The sequence below is a fragment of the Cavia porcellus genome, unplaced genomic scaffold (assembly GCF_034190915.1).
Source record: "Cavia porcellus strain 051 isolate PalLab524CR breed Dunkin Hartley unplaced genomic scaffold, mCavPor4.1 scaffold_13, whole genome shotgun sequence".
Lineage (NCBI taxonomy): Eukaryota > Metazoa > Chordata > Mammalia > Rodentia > Caviidae > Cavia > Cavia porcellus.
Window position 1 is genome coordinate 73,492,763 of NW_026947496.1, and position 23,772 is coordinate 73,516,534.

Genomic DNA, 23,772 nt, shown 5'->3' on the forward strand with positions numbered 1-23,772 from the left:
GGGTGTGTAACATTGCATTCACTAGTAGGAGTGAGAAAAACATCACGGGGTGGTGTGAATCATAGAGTCTGAATTAGGATATGCAGTGAGTGTCAATGTAGGATGGAGAAAAGCACCACGGTGCGGTCAGCATGGGGAGGTCAGGAAACATGCAGTGGCAATGTAGGATAGGTTTCTGAAAAACATCGCGGGGTGGTGCGCATTGTATGGGTGTGTAAAATTACATTCACTAGTAGGAGTGAGAAAAACATCATGGGCTGGTGTGAATCATAGGGTCTGAATTAGGATAGGCAGTGAGTGGCAATGTAGGATGGAGAAAAGCACCACGGGGTGGTCATCATGGGGACGTCAGGAAACAGGCAGTGGCAATGTAGGATAGGTTTCTGAAAAACATTGCGGGGTGGTGCGCATTGTATGGGTGTGTAATATTACATTCACTAAAAGGAGTAAGAAAAACATCACGGGGTGGTGTTCATCATAGGGTCTGAATAAGGATAGACAGTGAGTGGCAATGTAGGATGGAGAAAAGCACCACGGGGTGTTCAGCATGGGGAGGTCAGGAAAAATGCTGTGGCAATGTAGGATAGGTTTCTGAAAAACATCGCGGGGTGGTGCGCATTGTATGGGTGTGTAAAATTTCATTTACTACTAGGAGTGAGAAAAACATTATGGGGTGGTGTGAATCATAGGGTCTGAATTAGGATAGGCAGTGAGAGGCAATGTAGGATGGAGAAAAGCACCACGGGGTGGTCAGCATGGGGAGGTCAGGAAACAGGCAGTGGCAATGTAGGATAGGTTTCTGAAAAACATTGTGGTGTGGTGCGCATTGTATGGGTGTGTAATATTACATTCACTAGAAGGAGTAAGAAAAACATCACGGGGTGGTGTGCATCATAGGGTCTTAATAAGGATAGGCAGTGAGTGGCAATGTAGGATGGAGAAAAGCACCACGGGGTGGTCAGCATGGGGAGGTCAGGAAAAATGCTGTGGCAATGTAGGATAGGTTTCTGAAAAACATCGCAGGGTGGTGGGCATTGTATGGGTGTGTAACATTACATTCACTATTAGGAGGGAGAAAAACATCACGGGGTGGTGTGAATCATAGGGTCTGAATTAGGATAGGCAGTGAGTGGCAATGTAGGATGGAGAAAAGCACCACGGGGTGGTCAGCATGGGGAGGTCAGGAAACATGCAGTGGCAATGTAGGATAGGTTTCTGAAAAACATCGCGGTGTGGTGCGCAATGTATGGGTGTGTAACATTACATTCCCTAGTAGGAGTGAGAAAAACATCACGGATTGGTGTGAATCATAGGGTCTGAAATAGGATAGGCAGTGAGTGGCAATGTAGGATGGAGAAAAGCACCACGGGGTGGTCAGCATGGGGAGGTCCTGAAACATGCAGTGGCAATGTAGGATAGGTTTCTGAAAAACATCGGGGGTTGGTGCGCATTGTATGGGTGTGTAACATTACATTCACTAGTAGGAGTGAGAAAAATATCACGGGGTGGTGTGATTCATAGGGTCTGAATTAGGATAGGCAGTGAGTGGCAATGTAGGATGGAGAAAAGCACCACGGGGTGGTCAGCATGGGGAGGTCAGGAAACATGCAGTGGCAATTTAGGATAGGTTTCTGAAAAACATCGCGTGGTGATGCGCATTGTATGGGTGTGTAACATTGCATTCACTAGTAGGAGTGAGAAAAACATCACGGGGTGGTGTGAATCATAGAGTCTGAATTAGGATATGCAGTGAGTGTCAATGTAGGATGGAGAAAAGCACCACGGTGTGGTCAGCATGGGGAGGTCAGGAAACATGCAGTGGCAATGTAGGATAGGTTTCTGAAAAACATCGCGGGGTGGTGCGCATTGTATGGGTGTGTAAAATTACATTCACTAGTAGGAGTGAGAAAAACATCATGGGGTGGTGTGAATCATAGGGTCTGAATTAGGATAGGCAGTGAGTTGCAATGTAGGATGGAGAAAAGCACCACGGGGTGGTCAGCATGGGGAGGTCAGGAAACAGGCAGTGGCAATGTAGGATAGGTTTCTGAAAAACATTGCGGGGTGGTGCGCATTGTATGGGTGTGTAATATTACATTCACTAAAAGGAGTAAGAAAAACATCACGGGGTGGTGTTCATCATAGGGTCTGAATAAGGATAGACAGTGAGTGGCAATGTAGGATGGAGAAAAGCACCACGGGGTGTTCAGCATGGGGAGGTCAGGAAAAATGCTGTGGCAATGTAGGATAGGTTTCTGAAAAACATCACGGGGTGGTGCGCATTGTATGGCTGTGTAAAATTTCATTTACTACTAGGAGTGAGAAAAACATCATGGGGTGGTGTGAATCATAGGGTCTGAATTAGGATAGGCAGTGAGTGGCAATGAAGAACGGAGAAAAGCACCACAGGGTGGTCAGCATGGGGAGGTCAGGAAAAATGCTGTGGCAATATAGGATAGGTTTCTGAAAAACATCGCGGGGTGGTGCGCATTGTATGAGTGTGTAACATTACATTCACTAGTGAGAGTGAGAAAAACATCACGGGGTGGTGTGCATCATAGGGTCTGAATTGGGATAGGCAGTGAGTAACAATGTAGGATGGAGAAAAGCACCACGGGGTGGTCAGCATGGGGAGGTCCTGAAACATGCAGTGGCAATGTAGGATAGGTTTCTGAAAAACATCGGGGGTTGGTGCGCATTGTATGTGTGTGTAACATTACATTCACTAGTAGGAGTGAGAAAAATATCACGGGGTCGTGTGAATCATAAGGTCTGAATTAGGATAGGCAGTGAGTGGCAATGTAGGATGGAGAAAAGCACCACGGGGTGGTCAGCATGGGGAGTCAGGAAACATGCAGTGGCAATTTAGGATAGGTTTCTGAAAAACATCGCATGGTGATGCGCATTGTATGGTGTGTAACACTGCATTCACTAGTAGGAGTGAGAAAAACATCACGGGGTGGTGTGAATCATAGAGTCTGAATTAGGATATTCAGTGAGTGGCAATGTAGGATGGAGAGAAGCACCACGGTGTGGTCAGCATGGGGTGGTCAGGAAACCTGCAGTGGCAATGTAGGATAGGTTTCTGAAAAACATCACGGGGTGGTGCGCATTGTATGGGTGTGTCACATTATATTCACTAGTAGGACTGAGAAAACATCACGGATTGGTGTGATCATAGGATCTGAATTAGGATATGCAGTGAGTGTCAATGTTGGATGGAGAGAAGCACCACGGGGTGGTCAGCATGGGGAGGTCAGGAAATATGCAGTGGCAAAGTAGGATAGTTTTCTGAAAAACATCGCGGTGTGGTGCGCATTGTATGGGTGTGTAACATTACATTCAATAGTAAGAGTGAGAAAAACATCACGGGGTGGCGTGAATCATAGGGTCTGAATTAGGATAGGCAGTGAGTGGCAATGTAGGATGGAGAGAAGCACCACGGTGTGGTCAGCATGGGGAGGTCAGGAAACATGCAGTGGCAATGTAGGATAGGTTTCAGTAAAACATCTCAGGGTGGTGCGCATTGTATGGGTGTGTAACATTACATTCACTAGTAGGAGTGAGAAAAACATCATGCGGTGGTGTGAATCATAGGGTCTGAATTAGGATAGGCAGTGAGTGGCAATGAAGAACGGAGAAAAGCACCACAGGGTGGTCAGCATGGGGAGGTCAGGAAAAATGCTGTGGCAATGTAGGATAGGTTTCTGAAAAACATCGCGGTGTGGTGCGCATTGTATGGGTGTTTAAGATTTCATTCACTAGTAGGAGTGAGAAAAACATCACGGGGTGGTGTGAATCATAGGGTCTGAATTAAGATAGGCAGTGAGGGGCAATGTAGGATGGAGAAAAGCACCACGGGGTGGTAGGCATGGGGAGGTCAGGAAACATGCAGTGGCAATGTAGGATAGGTTTCTGAAAAACATCGCGGGTTGTGCGCATTGTATGGGTGTGTAACATTACATTCACTAGTAGGAGTTAGAAATACATCACGGGGTGGTGTGATTCATAGGGTCTGAATTAGGATAGGCAGTGAGTGGCAATGTAGGATGGAGAAAAGAATCACGGGGTGGTCAGCATGGGGAGGTCAGGAAACATGCAGTGGCAATGCAGGATAGGTTTCTGGAAAACATCGCGGGATTTTGCGCATTGTATGGGTGTGTAACATTACATTCACTAGTAGGAGTGAGAAAAACATCACGGGGTGGTGTGAATCACAGGGTCTAAATTAGGATAGGCAGTGAGTGGCAATGTAGGTTGGAGAAAAGCATCACGGGGTGGTCAGCATGGGGAGGTCGGGAAACATGCAGTGGCAAAGTAGGATAGGTTTCTGAAAAACGTCGCGGGGTGGTGTGCATTGAATGGGTGTGTAACATTACATTCACTAGTACGAGTGAGAAAAACACGCGGTGGTTTGAATCATAGGTCTGAATTACGATAGGCAGTGAGTGGCAATGAAGAACGGAGAAAAGCACCACAGGGTGGTCAGCATGGGGAGGTCAGGAAAAATGCTGTGGCAATGTAGGATAGGTTTCTGAAAAACATCGCGGTGTGGTGCGCATTGTATGGGTGTGTAACATTACATTCACTAGTAGGAGTGAGAAAAACATCACGGGGTGGTGTGAATCATAGGGTCTGAATTAGGATAGGCAGTGAGTTGCAATGCAGGATGGAGAAAAGCACCACGGAGTGGTCAGCATGGGGAGGTCAGGAAACATGCAGTGGCAATGTAGGATAGGTTTCTGAAAAACATCGCGGAATGGTGCGCATTGTATGGGTGTGTAACATTACATTCACTAGTAGGAGTGAGAAAAACATAACGGGGTTGTGTGAATCATAGGGTCTGAATTAGGACAGGCAGTGAGCGGCAATGTAGGATGGAGAATAGCACCACGGGGTGGTCAGCATGGGGAGGTCAGGAAACATGCAGTGGCAATGTAGGATAGGTTTCTGAAAAACATCGCGTGGTGGTGCGCATTGTATGAGTGTGTAACATTACATTCACTAGTAAGAGTGAGAAAAACATCACGGGGTGGTGTGCATCATAGGGTCTGAATTAGGATAGGCAGTGAGTTACAATGTAGGATGTAGAAAAGCACCACGGGGTGGTCAGCATGGGGAGGTCAGGAAACATGCAGTGGCAATGTAGGATAGGTTTCTGGAAAACATCGCGGGGTGGTGCGCATTGTATGGGTGTGTAACATTACATTCACTAGTAGGAGTGAGGAAAACATCACGGGGTGCTGTGAATCATAGGGTCTGAATTAGGATAGGCAGTGAGTGGCAATGTAGGATGGAGAAAAGCACCACGGGGTTGTCAGCATCGGGAGGTCAGGAAACATGCAGTGGCAATGTAGGATAGGATTCTGAAAAACATCGCGTTGTGGTGCGCATTGTATGGGTGTGTAACATTACATTCACTAGTAGGAGTGAGAAAAACATCACGGAGTGGTGTGAATCATATCGTCTGAATTAGGATAGGCAGTGAGTGGCAATGTAGGATGGAGAAAAGCAGCACGGGGTGGTCAGCATGCGGAGGTCCTGAAACATGCAGTGGCAATGTAGGATAGGTTTCTGAAAAACATCGCGGGGTGGTGCGCATTGTATGGGTGTGTAACATTACATTCACTAGTAGGAGCGAGAAAAACATCATGGGGTGGTGTGAATCATAGGGTCTGAATTAAGATAGGCAGTGAGTGGCAATGTAGGATGGAGAAAAGCACCACGGTGTGGTCAGCATGGGGAGGTCAGGAAACATGCAGTGGCAATGTAGGATAGGTTTCTGAAAAACATCGCGGGGTGGTGCGCATTGTATGGGTGTGTAAAATTACATTCACTAGTAGGAGTGAGAAAAACATCATGGGGTGCTGTGAATCATAGGGTCTGAATTAGTATAGGCAGTGAGTGGCAATGTAGGATGGAGAAAAGCACCACGGGGTGGTCAGCATGGGGAGGTCAGGAAACAGGCAGTGGCAATGTAGGATAGGTTTCTGAAAAACATTGCGGGGTGGTGCGCATTGTATGGGTGTGTAATATTACATTCACTAAAAGGAGTAAGAAAAACATCACGGGGTGGTGTTCATCATAGGGTCTGAATAAGTATAGACAGTGAGTGGCAATGTAGGATGGAGAAAAGCACCACGGGGTGTTAAGCATGGGGAGGTCAGGAAAAATGCTGTGGCAATGTAGGATAGGTTTCTGAAAAACATCGCGGGGTGGTGCGCATTGTATGGGTGTGTAAAATTTCATTTACTACTAGGAGTGAGAAAAACATTATGGGGTGGTGTGAATCATAGGGTCTGAATTAGGATAGGCAGTGAGAGGCAATGTAGGATGGAGAAAAGAACCACGGGGTGGTCAGCATGGGGAGGTCAGGAAACAGGCAGTGGCAATGTAGGATAGGTTTCTGAAAAACATTGTGGTGTGGTGCGCATTGTATGGGTGTGTAATATTACATTCACTAGAAGGAGTAAGAAAAACATCACGGGGTGGTGTGCATCATAGGGTCTTAATAAGGATAGGCAGTGAGTGGCAATGTAGGATGGAGAAAAGCACCACGGGGTGGTCAGCATGGGGAGGTCAGGAAAAATGCTGTGGCAATGTAGGATAGGTTTCTGAAAAACATCGCAGGGTGGTGGGCATTGTATGAGTGTGTAACATTACATTCACTATTAGGAGGGAGAAAAACATCACGGGGTGGTGTGAATCATAGGGTCTGAATTAGGATAGGCAGTAAGTGGCAATGTAGGATGGAGAAAAGCACCACGGGGTGGTCAGCATGGGGAGGTCAGGAAACATGCAGTGGCAATGTAGGATAGGTTTCTGAAAAACATCGTGGTGTGGTGCGCAATGTATGGGTGTGTAACATTACATTCCCTAGTAGGAGTGAGAAAAACATCACGGATTGGTGTGAATCATAGGGTCTGAAATAGGATAGGCAGTGAGTGGCAATGTAGGATGGAGAAAAGCACCACGGGGTGGTCAGCATGGGGAGGTCCTGAAACATGCAGTGGCAATGTAGGATAGGTTTCTGAAAAACATCGGGGGTTGGTGCGCATTGTATGGGTGTGTAACATTACATTCACTAGTAGGAGTGAGAAAAATATCACGGGGTGGTGTGATTCATAGGGTCTGAATTAGGATAGGCAGTGAGTGGCAATGTAGGATGGAGAAAAGCACCACGGGGTGGTCAGCATGGGGAGGTCAGGAAACATGCAGTGGAAATTTAGGATAGGTTTCTGAAAAACATCGCGTGTTGATGCGCATTGTATGGGTGTGTAACATTGCATTCACTAGTAGGAGTGAGAAAAACATCACGGGGTGGTGTGAATCATAGAGTCTGAATTAGGATATGCAGTGAGTGTCAATGTAGGATGGAGAAAAGCACCACGGTGCGGTCAGCATGGGGAGGTCAGGAAACATGCAGTGGCAATGTAGGATAGGTTTCTGAAAAACATCGCGGGGTGGTGCGCATTGTATGGGTGTGTAAAATTACATTCACTAGTAGGAGTGAGAAAAACATCATGGGGTGGTGTGAATCATAGGGTCTGAATTAGGATAGGCAGTGAGTGGCAATGTAGGATGGAGAAAAGCACCACGGGGTGGTCATCATGGGGACGTCAGGAAACAGGCAGTGGCAATGTAGGATAGGTTTCTGAAAAACATTGCGGGGTGGTGCGCATTGTATGGGTGTGTAATATTACATTCACTAAAAGGAGTAAGAAAAACATCACGGGGTGGTGTTCATCATAGGGTCTGAATAAGGATAGACAGTGAGTGGCAATGTAGGATGGAGAAAAGCACCACGGGGTGTTCAGCATGGGGAGGTCAGGAAAAATGCTGTGGCAATGTAGGATAGGTTTCTGAAAAACATCGCGGGGTGGTGCGCATTGTATGGGTGTGTAAAATTTCATTTACTACTAGGAGTGAGAAAAACATTATGGGGTGGTGTGAATCATAGGGTCTGAATTAGGATAGGCAGTGAGAGGCAATGTAGGATGGAGAAAAGCACCACGGGGTGGTCAGCATGGGGAGGTCAGGAAACAGGCAGTGGCAATGTAGGATAGGTTTCTGAAAAACATTGTGGTGTGGTGCGCATTGTATGGGTGTGTAATATTACATTCACTAGAAGGAGTAAGAAAAACATCACGGGGTGGTGTGCATCATAGGGTCTTAATAAGGATAGGCAGTGAGTGGCAATGTAGGATGGAGAAAAGCACCACGGGGTGGTCAGCATGGGGAGGTCAGGAAAAATGCTGTGGCAATGTAGGATAGGTTTCTGAAAAACATCGCAGGGTGGTGGGCATTGTATGGGTGTGTAACATTACATTCACTATTAGGAGGGAGAAAAACATCACGGGGTGGTGTGAATCATAGGGTCTGAATTAGGATAGGCAGTGAGTGGCAATGTAGGATGGAGAAAAGCACCACGGGGTGGTCAGCATGGGGAGGTCAGGAAACATGCAGTGGCAATGTAGGATAGGTTTCTGAAAAACATCGCGGTGTGGTGCGCAATGTATGGGTGTGTAACATTACATTCCCTAGTAGGAGTGAGAAAAACATCACGGATTGGTGTGAATCATAGGGTCTGAAATAGGATAGGCAGTGAGTGGCAATGTAGGATGGAGAAAAGCACCACGGGGTGGTCAGCATGGGGAGGTCCTGAAACATGCAGTGGCAATGTAGGATAGGTTTCTGAAAAACATCGGGGGTTGGTGCGCATTGTATGGGTGTGTAACATTACATTCACTAGTAGGAGTGAGAAAAATATCACGGGGTGGTGTGATTCATAGGGTCTGAATTAGGATAGGCAGTGAGTGGCAATGTAGGATGGAGAAAAGCACCACGGGGTGGTCAGCATGGGGAGGTCAGGAAACATGCAGTGGCAATTTAGGATAGGTTTCTGAAAAACATCGCGTGGTGATGCGCATTGTATGGGTGTGTAACATTGCATTCACTAGTAGGAGTGAGAAAAACATCACGGGGTGGTGTGAATCATAGAGTCTGAATTAGGATATGCAGTGAGTGTCAATGTAGGATGGAGAAAAGCACCACGGTGTGGTCAGCATGGGGAGGTCAGGAAACATGCAGTGGCAATGTAGGATAGGTTTCTGAAAAACATCGCGGGGTGGTGCGCATTGTATGGGTGTGTAAAATTACATTCACTAGTAGGAGTGAGAAAAACATCATGGGGTGGTGTGAATCATAGGGTCTGAATTAGGATAGGCAGTGAGTTGCAATGTAGGATGGAGAAAAGCACCACGGGGTGGTCAGCATGGGGAGGTCAGGAAACAGGCAGTGGCAATGTAGGATAGGTTTCTGAAAAACATTGCGGGGTGGTGCGCATTGTATGGGTGTGTAATATTACATTCACTAAAAGGAGTAAGAAAAACATCACGGGGTGGTGTTCATCATAGGGTCTGAATAAGGATAGACAGTGAGTGGCAATGTAGGATGGAGAAAAGCACCACGGGGTGGTCAGCATGGGGAGGTATGGAAAAATGCTGTGGCAATGTAGGATAGGTTTCTGAAAAACATCGCGGGGTGGTGCGCATTGTATGGGTGTGTAAAATTTCATTCACTACTAGGAGTGAGAAAAACATCATGGGGTGGTGTGAATCATAGGGTCTGAATTAGGATAGGCAGTGAGTGGCAATGTAGGATGGAGAAAAGCACCACGGGGTGGTCAGCATGGGGAGGTCAGGAAACAGGCAGTGGCAATGTAGGATAGGTTTCTGAAAAACATTGTGGTGTGGGGCGCATTGTATGGGTGTGTAATATTACATTCACTAGAAGGAGTAAGAAAAACATCACGGGGTGGTGTGCATCATAGGGTCTTAATAAGGATAGGCAGTGAGTGGCAATGTAGGATGGAGAAAAGCACCACGGGGTGGTCAGCATGGGGAGGTCAGGAAAAATGCTGTGGCAATGTAGGATAGGTTTCTGAAAATCATCGCAGGGTGGTGGGCATTGTATGGGTGTGTAACATTACATTCACTATTAGGAGGGAGAAAAACATCACGGGGTGGTGTGAATCATAGGGTCTGAATTAGGATAGGCAGTGAGTGGCAATGTAGGATGGAGAAAAGCACCACGGGGTGGTCAGCATGGGGAGGTCAGGAAACATGCAGTGGCAATGTAGGATAGGTTTCTGAAAAACATCGCGGTGTGGTGCGCAATGTATGGGTGTGTAACATTACATTCCCTAGTAGGAGTGACAAAAACATCACGGAGTGGTGTGAATCATAGGGTCTGAAATAGGATAGGCAGTGAGTGGCAATGTAGGATGGAGAAAAGCACCACGGGGTGGTCAGCATGGGGAGGTCCTGAAACATGCAGTGGCAATGTAGGATAGGTTTCTGAAAAACATCGGGGGTTGGTGCGCATTGTATGGGTGTGTAACATTACATTCACTAGTAGGAGTGAGAAAAATATCACGGGGTGGTGTGATTCATAGGGTCTGAATTAGGATAGGCAGTGAGTGGCAATGTAGGATGGAGAAAAGCACCACGGGGTGGTCAGCAGGGGGAGGTCAGGAAACATGCAGTGGCAATTTAGGATAGGTTTCTGAAAAACATCGCGTGGTGATGCGCATTGTATGGGTGTGTAACATTGCATTCACTAGTAGGAGTGAGAAAAACATCACGGGGTGGTGTGAATCATAGAGTCTGAATTAGGATATGCAGTGAGTGTCAATGTAGGATGGAGAAAAGCACCACGGGGTGGTCAGCATTGGGAGGTCAGGAAAAATGCAGTGGCAATGTAGGATAGTTTTCTGAAAAACATTGCGGGGTGGTGCGCATTGGATGGGTGTGTAACATTACATTCACTAGTAGGAGTGAGAAAAACATCACGCGGTGGTGTGAATCATAGGGTCTGAATTAGGATAGGCAGTGAGTGGCAATGAAGAACGGAGAAAAGCACCACAGGGTGGTCAGCATGGGGAGGTCAGGAAAAATGCTGTGGCAATATAGGATAGGTTTCTGAAAAACATCGCGGGGTGGTGCGCATTGTATGAGTGTGTAACATTACATTCACTAGTGAGAGTGAGAAAAACATCACGGGGTGGTGTGCATCATAGGGTCTGAATTGGGATAGGCAGTGAGTAACAATGTAGGATGGAGAAAAGCACCACGGGGTGGTCAGCATGGGGAGGTCCTGAAACATGCAGTGGCAATGTAGGATAGGTTTCTGAAAAACATCGGGGGTTGGTGCGCATTGTATGTGTGTGTAACATTACATTCACTAGTAGGAGTGAGAAAAATATCACGGGGTCGTGTGAATCATAAGGTCTGAATTAGGATAGGCAGTGAGTGGCAATGTAGGATGGAGAAAAGCACCACGGGGTGGTCAGCATGGGGAGTCAGGAAACATGCAGTGGCAATTTAGGATAGGTTTCTGAAAAACATCGCATGGTGATGCGCATTGTATGGTGTGTAACACTGCATTCACTAGTAGGAGTGAGAAAAACATCACGGGGTGGTGTGAATCATAGAGTCTGAATTAGGATATTCAGTGAGTGGCAATGTAGGATGGAGAGAAGCACCACGGTGTGGTCAGCATGGGGTGGTCAGGAAACCTGCAGTGGCAATGTAGGATAGGTTTCTGAAAAACATCACGGGGTGGTGCGCATTGTATGGGTGTGTCACATTATATTCACTAGTAGGACTGAGAAAACATCACGGATTGGTGTGATCATAGGATCTGAATTAGGATATGCAGTGAGTGTCAATGTTGGATGGAGAGAAGCACCACGGGGTGGTCAGCATGGGGAGGTCAGGAAATATGCAGTGGCAAAGTAGGATAGTTTTCTGAAAAACATCGCGGGGTGGTGCGCATTGTATGGGTGTGTAACATTACATTCAATAGTAAGAGTGAGAAAAACATCACGGGGTGGCGTGAATCATAGGGTCTGAATTAGGATAGGCAGTGAGTGGCAATGTAGGATGGAGAGAAGCACCACGGTGTGGTCAGCATGGGGAGGTCAGGAAACATGCAGTGGCAATGTAGGATAGGTTTCAGTAAAACATCTCAGGGTGGTGCGCATTGTATGGGTGTGTAACATTACATTCACTAGTAGGAGTGAGAAAAACATCATGCGGTGGTGTGAATCATAGGGTCTGAATTAGGATAGGCAGTGAGTGGCAATGAAGAACGGAGAAAAGCACCACAGGGTGGTCAGCATGGGGAGGTCAGGAAAAATGCTGTGGCAATGTAGGATAGGTTTCTGAAAAACATCGCGGTGTGGTGCGCATTGTATGGGTGTTTAAGATTTCATTCACTAGTAGGAGTGAGAAAAACATCACGGGGTGGTGTGAATCATAGGGTCTGAATTAAGATAGGCAGTGAGGGGCAATGTAGGATGGAGAAAAGCACCACGGGGTGGTAGGCATGGGGAGGTCAGGAAACATGCAGTGGCAATGTAGGATAGGTTTCTGAAAAACATCGCGGGTTGTGCGCATTGTATGGGTGTGTAACATTACATTCACTAGTAGGAGTTAGAAATACATCACGGGGTGGTGTGATTCATAGGGTCTGAATTAGGATAGGCAGTGAGTGGCAATGTAGGATGGAGAAAAGAATCACGGGGTGGTCAGCATGGGGAGGTCAGGAAACATGCAGTGGCAATGCAGGATAGGTTTCTGGAAAACATCGCGGGATTTTGCGCATTGTATGGGTGTGTAACATTACATTCACTAGTAGGAGTGAGAAAAACATCACGGGGTGGTGTGAATCACAGGGTCTAAATTAGGATAGGCAGTGAGTGGCAATGTAGGTTGGAGAAAAGCATCACGGGGTGGTCAGCATGGGGAGGTCGGGAAACATGCAGTGGCAAAGTAGGATAGGTTTCTGAAAAACGTCGCGGGGTGGTGTGCATTGAATGGGTGTGTAACATTACATTCACTAGTACGAGTGAGAAAAACACGCGGTGGTTTGAATCATAGGTCTGAATTACGATAGGCAGTGAGTGGCAATGAAGAACGGAGAAAAGCACCACAGGGTGGTCAGCATGGGGAGGTCAGGAAAAATGCTGTGGCAATGTAGGATAGGTTTCTGAAAAACATCGCGGTGTGGTGCGCATTGTATGGGTGTGTAACATTACATTCACTAGTAGGAGTGAGAAAAACATCACGGGGTGGTGTGAATCATAGGGTCTGAATTAGGATAGGCAGTGAGTTGCAATGCAGGATGGAGAAAAGCACCACGGAGTGGTCAGCATGGGGAGGTCAGGAAACATGCAGTGGCAATGTAGGATAGGTTTCTGAAAAACATCGCGGAATGGTGCGCATTGTATGGGTGTGTAACATTACATTCACTAGTAGGAGTGAGAAAAACATAACGGGGTTGTGTGAATCATAGGGTCTGAATTAGGACAGGCAGTGAGCGGCAATGTAGGATGGAGAATAGCACCACGGGGTGGTCAGCATGGGGAGGTCAGGAAACATGCAGTGGCAATGTAGGATAGGTTTCTGAAAAACATCGCGTGGTGGTGCGCATTGTATGAGTGTGTAACATTACATTCACTAGTAAGAGTGAGAAAAACATCACGGGGTGGTGTGCATCATAGGGTCTGAATTAGGATAGGCAGTGAGTTACAATGTAGGATGTAGAAAAGCACCACGGGGTGGTCAGCATGGGGAGGTCAGGAAACATGCAGTGGCAATGTAGGATAGGTTTCTGGAAAACATCGCGGGGTGGTGCGCATTGTATGGGTGTGTAACATTACATTCACTAGTAGGAGTGAGGAAAACATCACGGGGTGCTGTGAATCATAGGGTCTGAATTAGGATAGGCAGTGAGTGGCAATGTAGGATGGAGAAAAGCACCACGGGGTTGTCAGCATCGGGAGGTCAGGAAACATGCAGTGGCAATGTAGGATAGGATTCTGAAAAACATCGCGTTGTGGTGCGCATTGTATGGGTGTGTAACATTACATTCACTAGTAGGAGTGAGAAAAACATCACGGAGTGGTGTGAATCATATCGTCTGAATTAGGATAGGCAGTGAGTGGCAATGTAGGATGGAGAAAAGCAGCACGGGGTGGTCAGCATGCGGAGGTCCTGAAACATGCAGTGGCAATGTAGGATAGGTTTCTGAAAAACATCGCGGGGTGGTGCGCATTGTATGGGTGTGTAACATTACATTCACTAGTAGGAGCGAGAAAAACATCATGGGGTGGTGTGAATCATAGGGTCTGAATTAAGATAGGCAGTGAGTGGCAATGTAGGATGGAGAAAAGCACCACGGTGTGGTCAGCATGGGGAGGTCAGGAAACATGCAGTGGCAATGTAGGATAGGTTTCTGAAAAACATCGCGGGGTGGTGCGCATTGTATGGGTGTGTAAAATTACATTCACTAGTAGGAGTGAGAAAAACATCATGGGGTGCTGTGAATCATAGGGTCTGAATTAGTATAGGCAGTGAGTGGCAATGTAGGATGGAGAAAAGCACCACGGGGTGGTCAGCATGGGGAGGTCAGGAAACAGGCAGTGGCAATGTAGGATAGGTTTCTGAAAAACATTGCGGGGTGGTGCGCATTGTATGGGTGTGTAATATTACATTCACTAAAAGGAGTAAGAAAAACATCACGGGGTGGTGTTCATCATAGGGTCTGAATAAGGATAGACAGTGAGTGGCAATGTAGGATGGAGAAAAGCACCACGGGGTGTTCAGCATGGGGAGGTCAGGAAAAATGCTGTGGCAATGTAGGATAGGTTTCTGAAAAACATCGCGGGGTGGTGCGCATTGTATGGGTGTGTAAAATTTCATTTACTACTAGGAGTGAGAAAAACATTATGGGGTGGTGTGAATCATAGGGTCTGAATTAGGATAGGCAGTGAGAGGCAATGTAGGATGGAGAAAAGAACCACGGGGTGGTCAGCATGGGGAGGTCAGGAAACAGGCAGTGGCAATGTAGGATAGGTTTCTGAAAAACATTGTGGTGTGGTGCGCATTGTATGGGTGTGTAATATTACATTCACTAGAAGGAGTAAGAAAAACATCACGGGGTGGTGTGCATCATAGGGTCTTAATAAGGATAGGCAGTGAGTGGCAATGTAGGATGGAGAAAAGCACCACGGGGTGGTCAGCATGGGGAGGTCAGGAAAAATGCTGTGGCAATGTAGGATAGGTTTCTGAAAAACATCGCAGGGTGGTGGGCATTGTATGGGTGTGTAACATTACATTCACTATTAGGAGGGAGAAAAACATCACGGGGTGGTGTGAATCATAGGGTCTGAATTAGGATAGGCAGTAAGTGGCAATGTAGGATGGAGAAAAGCACCACGGGGTGGTCAGCATGGGGAGGTCAGGAAACATGCAGTGGCAATGTAGGATAGGTTTCTGAAAAACATCGCGGTGTGGTGCGCAATGTATGGGTGTGTAACATTACATTCCCTAGTAGGAGTGAGAAAAACATCACGGATTGGTGTGAATCATAGGGTCTGAAATAGGATAGGCAGTGAGTGGCAATGTAGGATGGAGAAAAGCACCACGGGGTGGTCAGCATGGGGAGGTCCTGAAACATGCAGTGGCAATGTAGGATAGGTTTCTGAAAAACATCGGGGGTTGGTGCGCATTGTATGGGTGTGTAACATTACATTCACTAGTAGGAGTGAGAAAAATATCACGGGGTGGTGTGATTCATAGGGTCTGAATTAGGATAGGCAGTGAGTGGCAATGTAGGATGGAGAAAAGCACCACGGGGTGGTCAGCATGGGGAGGTCAGGAAACATGCAGTGGAAATTTAGGATAGGTTTCTGAAAAACATCGCGTGGTGATGCGCATTGTATGGGTGTGTAACATTGCATTCACTAGTAGGAGTGAGAAAAACATCACGGGGTGGTGTGAATCATAGAGTCTGAATTAGGATATGCAATGAGTGTCAATGTAGGATGGAGAAAAGCACCACGGTGCGGTCAGCATGGGGAGGTCAGGAAACATGCAGTGGCAATGTAGGATAGGTTTCTGAAAAACATCGCGGGGTGGTGCGCATTGTATGGGTGTGTAAAATTACATTCACTAGTAGGAGTGAGAAAAACATCATGGGGTGGTGTGAATCATAGGGTCTGAATTAGGATAGGCAGTGAGTGGCAATGTAGGATGGAGAAAAGCACCACGGGGTGGTCATCATGGGGACGTCAGGAAACAGGCAGTGGCAATGTAGGATAGGTTTCTGAAAAACATTGCGGGGTGGTGCGCATTGTATGGGTGTGTAATATTACATTCACTAAAAGGAGTAAGAAAAACATCACGGGGTGGTGTTCATCATAGGGTCTGAATAAGGATAGACAGTGAGTGGCAATGTAGGATGGAGAAAAGCACCACGGGGTGTTCAGCATGGGGAGGTCAGGAAAAATGCTGTGGCAATGTAGGATAGGTTTCTGAAAAACATCGCGGGGTGGTGCGCATTGTATGGGTGTGTAAAATTTCATTTACTACTAGGAGTGAGAAAAACATTATGGGGTGGTGTGAATCATAGGGTCTGAATTAGGATAGGCAGTGAGAGGCAATGTAGGATGGAGAAAAGCACCACGGGGTGGTCAGCATGGGGAGGTCAGGAAACAGGCAGTGGCAATGTAGGATAGGTTTCTGAAAAACATTGTGGTGTGGTGCGCATTGTATGGGTGTGTAATATTACATTCACTAGAAGGAGTAAGAAAAACATCACGGGGTGGTGTGCATCATAGGGTCTTAATAAGGATAGGCAGTGAGGGGCAATGTAGGATGGAGAAAAGCACCACGGGGTGGTCAGCATGGGGAGGTCAGGAAAAATGCTGTGGCAATGTAGGATAGGTTTCTGAAAAACATCGCAGGGTGGTGGGCATTGTATGGGTGTGTAACATTACATTCACTATTAGGAGGGAGAAAAACATCACGGGGTAGTGTGAATCATAGGGTCTGAATTAGGATAGGCAGTGAGTGGCAATGTAGGATGGAGAAAAGCACCACGGGGTGGTCAGCATGGGGAGGTCAGGAAACATGCAGTGGCAATGTAGGATAGGTTTCTGAAAAACATCGCGGTGTGGTGCGCAATGTATGGGTGTGTAACATTACATTCCCTAGTAGGAGTGAGAAAAACATCACGGATTGGTGTGAATCATAGGGTCTGAAATAGGATAGGCAGTGAGTGGCAATGTAGGATGGAGAAAAGCACCACGGGGTGGTCAGCATGGGGAGGTCCTGAAACATGCAGTGGCAATGTAGGATAGGTTTCTGAAAAACATCGGGGGTTGGTGCGCATTGTATGGGTGTGTAACATTACATTCACTAGTAGGAGTGAGAAAAATATCACGGGGTGGTGTGATTCATAGGGTCTGAATTAGGATAGGCAGTGAGTGGCAATGTAGGATGGAGAAAAGCACCACGGGGTGGTCAGCATGGGGAGGTCAGGAAACATGCAGTGGCAATTTAGGATAGGTTTCTGAAAAACATCGCGTGGTGATGCGCATTGTATGGGTGTGTAACATTGCATTCACTAGTAGGAGTGAGAAAAACATCACGGGGTGGTGTGAATCATAGAGTCTGAATTAGGATATGCAGTGAGTGTCAATGTAGGATGGAGAAAAGCACCACGGTGTGGTCAGCATGGGGAGGTCAGGAAACATGCAGTGGCAATGTAGGATAGGTTTCTGAAAAACATCGCGGGGTGGTGCGCATTGTATGGGTGTGTAAAATTACATTCACTAGTAGGAGTGAGAAAAACATCATGGGGTGGTGTGAATCATAGGGTCTGAATTAGGATAGGCAGTGAGTTGCAATGTAGGATGGAGAAAAGCACCACGGGGTGGTCAGCATGGGGAGGTCAGGAAACAGGCAGTGGCAATGTAGGATAGGTTTCTGAAAAACATTGCGGGGTGGTGCGCATTGTATGGGTGTGTAATATTACATTCACTAAAAGGAGTAAGAAAAACATCACGGGGTGGTGTTCATCATACGGTCTGAATAAGGATAGACAGTGAGTGGCAATGTAGGATGGAGAAAAGCACCACGGGGTGGTCAGCATGGGGAGGTATGGAAAAATGCTGTGGCAATGTAGGATAGGTTTCTGAAAAACATCGCGGGGTGGTGCGCATTGTATGGGTGTGTAAAATTTCATTCACTACTAGGAGTGAGAAAAACATCATGGGGTGGTGTGAATCATAGGGTCTGAATTAGGATAGGCAGTGAGTGGCAATGTAGGATGGAGAAAAGCACCACGGGGTGGTCAGCATGGGGAGGTCAGGAAACAGGCAGTGGCAATGTAGGATAGGTTTCTGAAAAACATTGTGGTGTGGGGCGCATTGTATGGGTGTGTAATATTACATTCACTAGAAGGAGTAAGAAAAACATCACGGGGTGGTGTGCATCATAGGGTCTTAATAAGGATAGGCAGTGAGTGGCAATGTAGGATGGAGAAAAGCACCACGGGGTGGTCAGCATGGGGAGGTCAGGAAAAATGCTGTGGCAATGTAGGATAGGTTTCTGAAAAACATCGCAGGGTGGTGGGCATTGTATGGGTGTGTAACATTACATTCACTATTAGGAGGGAGAAAAACATCACGGGGTGGTGTGAATCATAGGGTCTGAATTAGGATAGGCAGTGAGTGGCAATGTAGGATGGAGAAAAGCACCACGGGGTGGTCAGCATGGGGAGGTCAGGAAACATGCAGTGGCAATGTAGGATAGGTTTCTGAAAAACATCGCGGTGTGGTGCGCAATGTATGGGTGTGTAACATTACATTCCCTAGTAGGAGTGACAAAAACATCACGGAGTGGTGTGAATCATAGGGTCTGAAATAGGATAGGCAGTGAGTGGCAATGTAGGATGGAGAAAAGCACCACGGGGTGGTCAGCATGGGGAGGTCCTGAAACATGCAGTGGCAATGTAGGATAGGTTTCTGAAAAACATCGGGGGTTGGTGCGCATTGTATGGGTGTGTAACATTACATTCACTAGTAGGAGTGAGAAAAATATCACGGGGTGGTGTGATTCATAGGGTCTGAATTAGGATAGGCAGTGAGTGGCAATGTAGGATGGAGAAAAGCACCACGGGGTGGTCAGCAGGGGGAGGTCAGGAAACATGCAGTGGCAATTTAGGATAGGTTTCTGAAAAACATCGCGTGGTGATGCGCATTGTATGGGTGTGTAACATTGCATTCACTAGTAGGAGTGAGAAAAACATCACGGGGTGGTGTGAATCATAGAGTCTGAATTAGGATATGCAGTGAGTGTCAATGTAGGATGGAGAAAAGCACCACGGGGTGGTCAGCATTGGGAGGTCAGGAAAAATGCAGTGGCAATGTAGGATAGTTTTCTGAAAAACATTGCGGGGTGGTGCGCATTGGATGGGTGTGTAACATTACATTCACTAGTAGGAGTGAGAAAAACATCACGCGGTGGTGTGAATCATAGGGTCTGAATTAGGATAGGCAGTGAGTGGCAATGAAGAACGGAGAAAAGCACCACAGGGTGGTCAGCATGGGGAGGTCAGGAAAAATGCTGTGGCAATATAGGATAGGTTTCTAAAAAACATCGCGGGGTGGTGCGCATTGTATGAGTGTGTAACATTACATTCACTAGTGAGAGTGAGAAAAACATCACGGGGTGGTGTGCATCATAGGGTCTGAATTGGCATAGGCATTGAGTTACAATGTAGGATGGAGAAAAGCACCACGGGGTGGTCAGCATGGGGAGGTCCTGAAACATGCAGTGGCAATGTAGGATAGGTTTCTGAAAAACATCGGGGGTTGGTGCGCATTGTATGGGTGTGTAACATTACATTCACTAGTAGGAGTGAGAAAAATATCACGGGGTGGTGTGAATCATAAGGTCTGAATTAGGATAGGCAGTGAGTGGCAATGTAGGATGGAGAAAAGCACCACGGGGTGGTCAGCATGGGGAAGTCAGGAAACATGCAGTGGCAATTTAGGATAGGTTTCTGAAAAACATCGCGTGGTGATGCGCATTGTATGGGTGTGTAACATTGCATTCACTAGTAGGAGTGAGAAAAACATCACGGGGTGGTGTGAATCATAGAGTCTGAATTAGGATATGCAGTGAGTGGCAATGTAGGATGGAGAGAAACACCACGGTGTGGTCAGCATGGGGTGGTCAGGAAACCTGCAGTGGCAATGTAGGATAGGTTTCTGAAAAACATCACGGGGTGGTGCGCATTGTATGGGTGTGTAACATTACATTCACTAGTAGGACTGAGAAAACATCACGGATTAGTGTGATCATAGGATCTGAATTAGGATATGCAGTGAGTGTCAATGTTGGATGGAGAAAAGCACCACGGGGTGGTCAGCATGGGGAGGTCAGGAAATATGCAGTGGCAATGTAGGATAGTTTTCTGAAAAACATCGCGGGGTGGTGCGCATTGTATGGGTGTGTAACATTACATTCAATAGTAGGAGTGAGAAAAACATCACGGGGTGGTGTGAATCATAGGGTCTGAATTAGGATAGGCAGTGAGTTGCAATGTAGGATGGAGAGAAGCACCACGGTGTGGTCAGCATGGGGAGGTCAGGAAACATGCAGTGGCAATGTAGGATAGGTTTCAGTAAAACATCTCAGGGTGGTGTGCATTGTATGGGTGTGTAACATTACATTCACTAGTAGGAGTGAGAAAAACATCACGCGGTGGTGTGAATCATAGGGTCTGAATTAGGATAGGCAGTGAGGGGCAATGTAGGATGGAGAAAAGCACCACGGGGTGGTAGGCATGGGGAGGTCAGGAAACATGCAGTGGCAATGTAGGATAGGTTTCTGAAAAACATCGCGGTGTGGTGCGCATTGTATGGGTGTGTAAGATTTCATTCACTAGTAGGAGTGAGAAAAACATCACGGGGTGGTGTGAATCATAGGGTCTGAATTAAGATAGGCAGTGAGGGGCAATGTAGGATGGAGAAAAGCACCACGGGGTGGTAGGCATGGGGAGGTCAGGAAACATGCAGTGGCAATGTAGGATAGGTTTCTGAAAAACATCGCGGGTTGTGCGCATTGTATGGGTGTGTAACATTACATTCACTAGTAGGAGTTAGAAATACATCACGGGGTGGTGTGATTCATAGGGTCTGAATTAGGATAGGCAGTGAGTGGCAATGTAGGATGGAGAAAAGCATCACGGGGTGGTCAGCATGGGGAGGTCAGGAAACATGCAGTGGCAATGCAGGATAGGTTTCTGGAAAACATCGCGGGATTTTGCGCATTGTATGGGTGTGTAACATTACATTCACTAGTAGGAGTGAGAAAAACATCACGGGGTGGTGTGAATCACAGGGTCTAAATTAGGATAGGCAGTGAGTGGCAATGTAGGTTGGAGAAAAGCATCACGGGGTGGTTAGCATGGGGAGGTCGGGAAACATGCAGTGGCAAAGTAGGATAGGTTTCTGAAAAACGTCGCGGGGTGGTGTCCATTGAATGGGTGTGTAACATTACATTCACTAGTACGAGTGAGAAAAACACGCGGTGGTTTGAATCATAGGGTCTGAATTAGGATAGGCAGTGAGTGGCAATGAAGAACGGAGAAAAGCACCACAGGGTGGTCAGCATGGGGAGGTCAGGAAAAATGCTGTGGCAATGTAGGATAGGTTTCTGAAAAACATCGCGGGGTGGTGCGCATTGTATGAGTGTGTAACATTACATTCACTAGTAAGAGTGAGAAAAACATCACGGGGTGGTGTGCATCAAATCGTCTGAATTAGGATAGGCAGTGAGTGGCAATGTAGGATGGAGAAAAGCAGCACGGGGTGGTCAGCATGCGGAGGTCCTGAAACATGCAGTGGCAATGTAGGATAGGTTTCTGAAAAACATCGCGGGGTGGTGCGCATTGTATGGGTGTGTAACATTACATTCACTAGCAGGAGTGAGAAAAACATCATGGGGTGGTGTGAATCATAGGGTCTGAATTAAGATAGGCAGTGAGTGGCAATGTAGGATGGAGAAAAGCACCACGGTGTGGTCAGCATGGGGAGGTCAGGAAACATGCAGTGGCAATGTAGGATAGGTTTCTGAAAAACATCGCGGGGTGGTGCGCATTGTATGGGTGTGTAAAATTACATTCACTAGTAGGAGTGAGAAAAACATCATGGGGTGGTGTGAATCATAGGGTCTGAATTAGGATAGGCAGTGAGTGGCAATGTAGGATGGAGAAAAGCACCACGGGGTGGTCAGCATGGGGAGGTCAGGAAACAGGCAGTGGCAATGTAGGATAGGTTTCTGAAAAACATTGCGGGGTGGTGCGCATTGTATGGGTGTGTAATATTACATTCACTAAAAGGAGTAAGAAAAACATCACGGGGTGGTGTTCATCATAGGGTCTGAATAAGGATAGACAGTGAGTGGCAATGTAGAATGGAGAAAAGCACCACGGGGTGGTCAGCATGGGGAGGTCAGGAAAAATGCTGTGGCAATGTAGGATAGGTTTCTAAAAAACATCGCGGGGTGGTGCGCATTGTATGGGTGTGTAAAATTTCATTCCCTACTAGGAGTGAGAAAAACATCATGGGGTGGTGTGAATCATAGGGTCTGAATTAGGATAGGCAGTGAGTGGCAATGTAGGATTGGGAAAAGCACCACGGGGTGGTCAGCATGGGGAGGTCAGGAAACAGGCAGTGCCAATTTAGGATAGGTTTCTGAAAAACATTGTGGGGTGGTGCGCATTGAATGGGTGTGTAATATTACATTCACTAGAAGGAGTAAGAAAAACATCACGGGGTGGTGTGCATCATAGGGGCTTAATAAGGATAGGCAGTGAGTGGCAATGTAGGATGGAGAAAAGCACCACGGGGTGGTCAGCATGGGGAAGTCAGGAAAAATGCTGTGGCAATGTAGGATAGGTTTCTGAAAAACATCGCAGGGTGGTGGGCATTGTATGGGTGTGTAACATTACATTCACTATTAGGAGGGAGAAAAACATCACGGGGTGGTGTGAATCAAAGGGTCTGAATTAGGATAGGCAGTGAGTGGCAATGTAGGATGGAGAAAAGCACCACGGGGTGGTCAGCATGGGGAGGTCAGGAAACATGCAGTGGCAATGTAGGATAGGTTTCTTAAAAACATCGCGGTGTGGTGCGCAATGTATGGGTGTGTAACATTACATTCACTAGTAGGACTGAGAAAACATCACGGATTGGTGTGATCATAGGATCTGAATTAGGATATGCAGTGAGTGTCAATGTTGGATGGAGAAAAGCACCACGGGGTGGTCAGCATGGGGAGGTCAGGAAAAATGCTGTGGCAATGTAGGATAGGTTTCTGAAAAACATCGGGGGTTGGTGCGCATTGTATGGGTGTGTAACATTACATTCACTAGTAGGAGTGAGAAAAATATCACGGGGTGGTGTGAATCATAAGGTCTGAATTAGGATAGGTCGTGAGTGGCAATGTAGGATGGAGAAAAGCACCACGGGGTGGTCAGCATGGGGAGGTCAGGAAACATGCAGTGGCAATTTAGGATAGGTTTCTGAAAAACATCACGTGGTGATGCGCATTGTATGGGTGTGTAACATTGCATTCATTAGTAGGAGTGAGAAAAACATCACAGGGTGGTGTGAATCATAGAGTCTGAATAAGAATATGCAGTGAGTGTCAATGTAGGATGGAGAAAAGCACCACGGGGTGGTCAGCATGGGGAGGTCAGGAAAAATGCAGTGGCAATGTAGGATAGTTTTCTGAAAAACATTGCGGGGTGGTGCGCATTGGATGGGTTTGTAACATAACATTCACTAGTAGGAGTGAGAAAAATATCACGGGGTGGTGTGAATTGTATGGTCTGAATTAGGATAGGCAG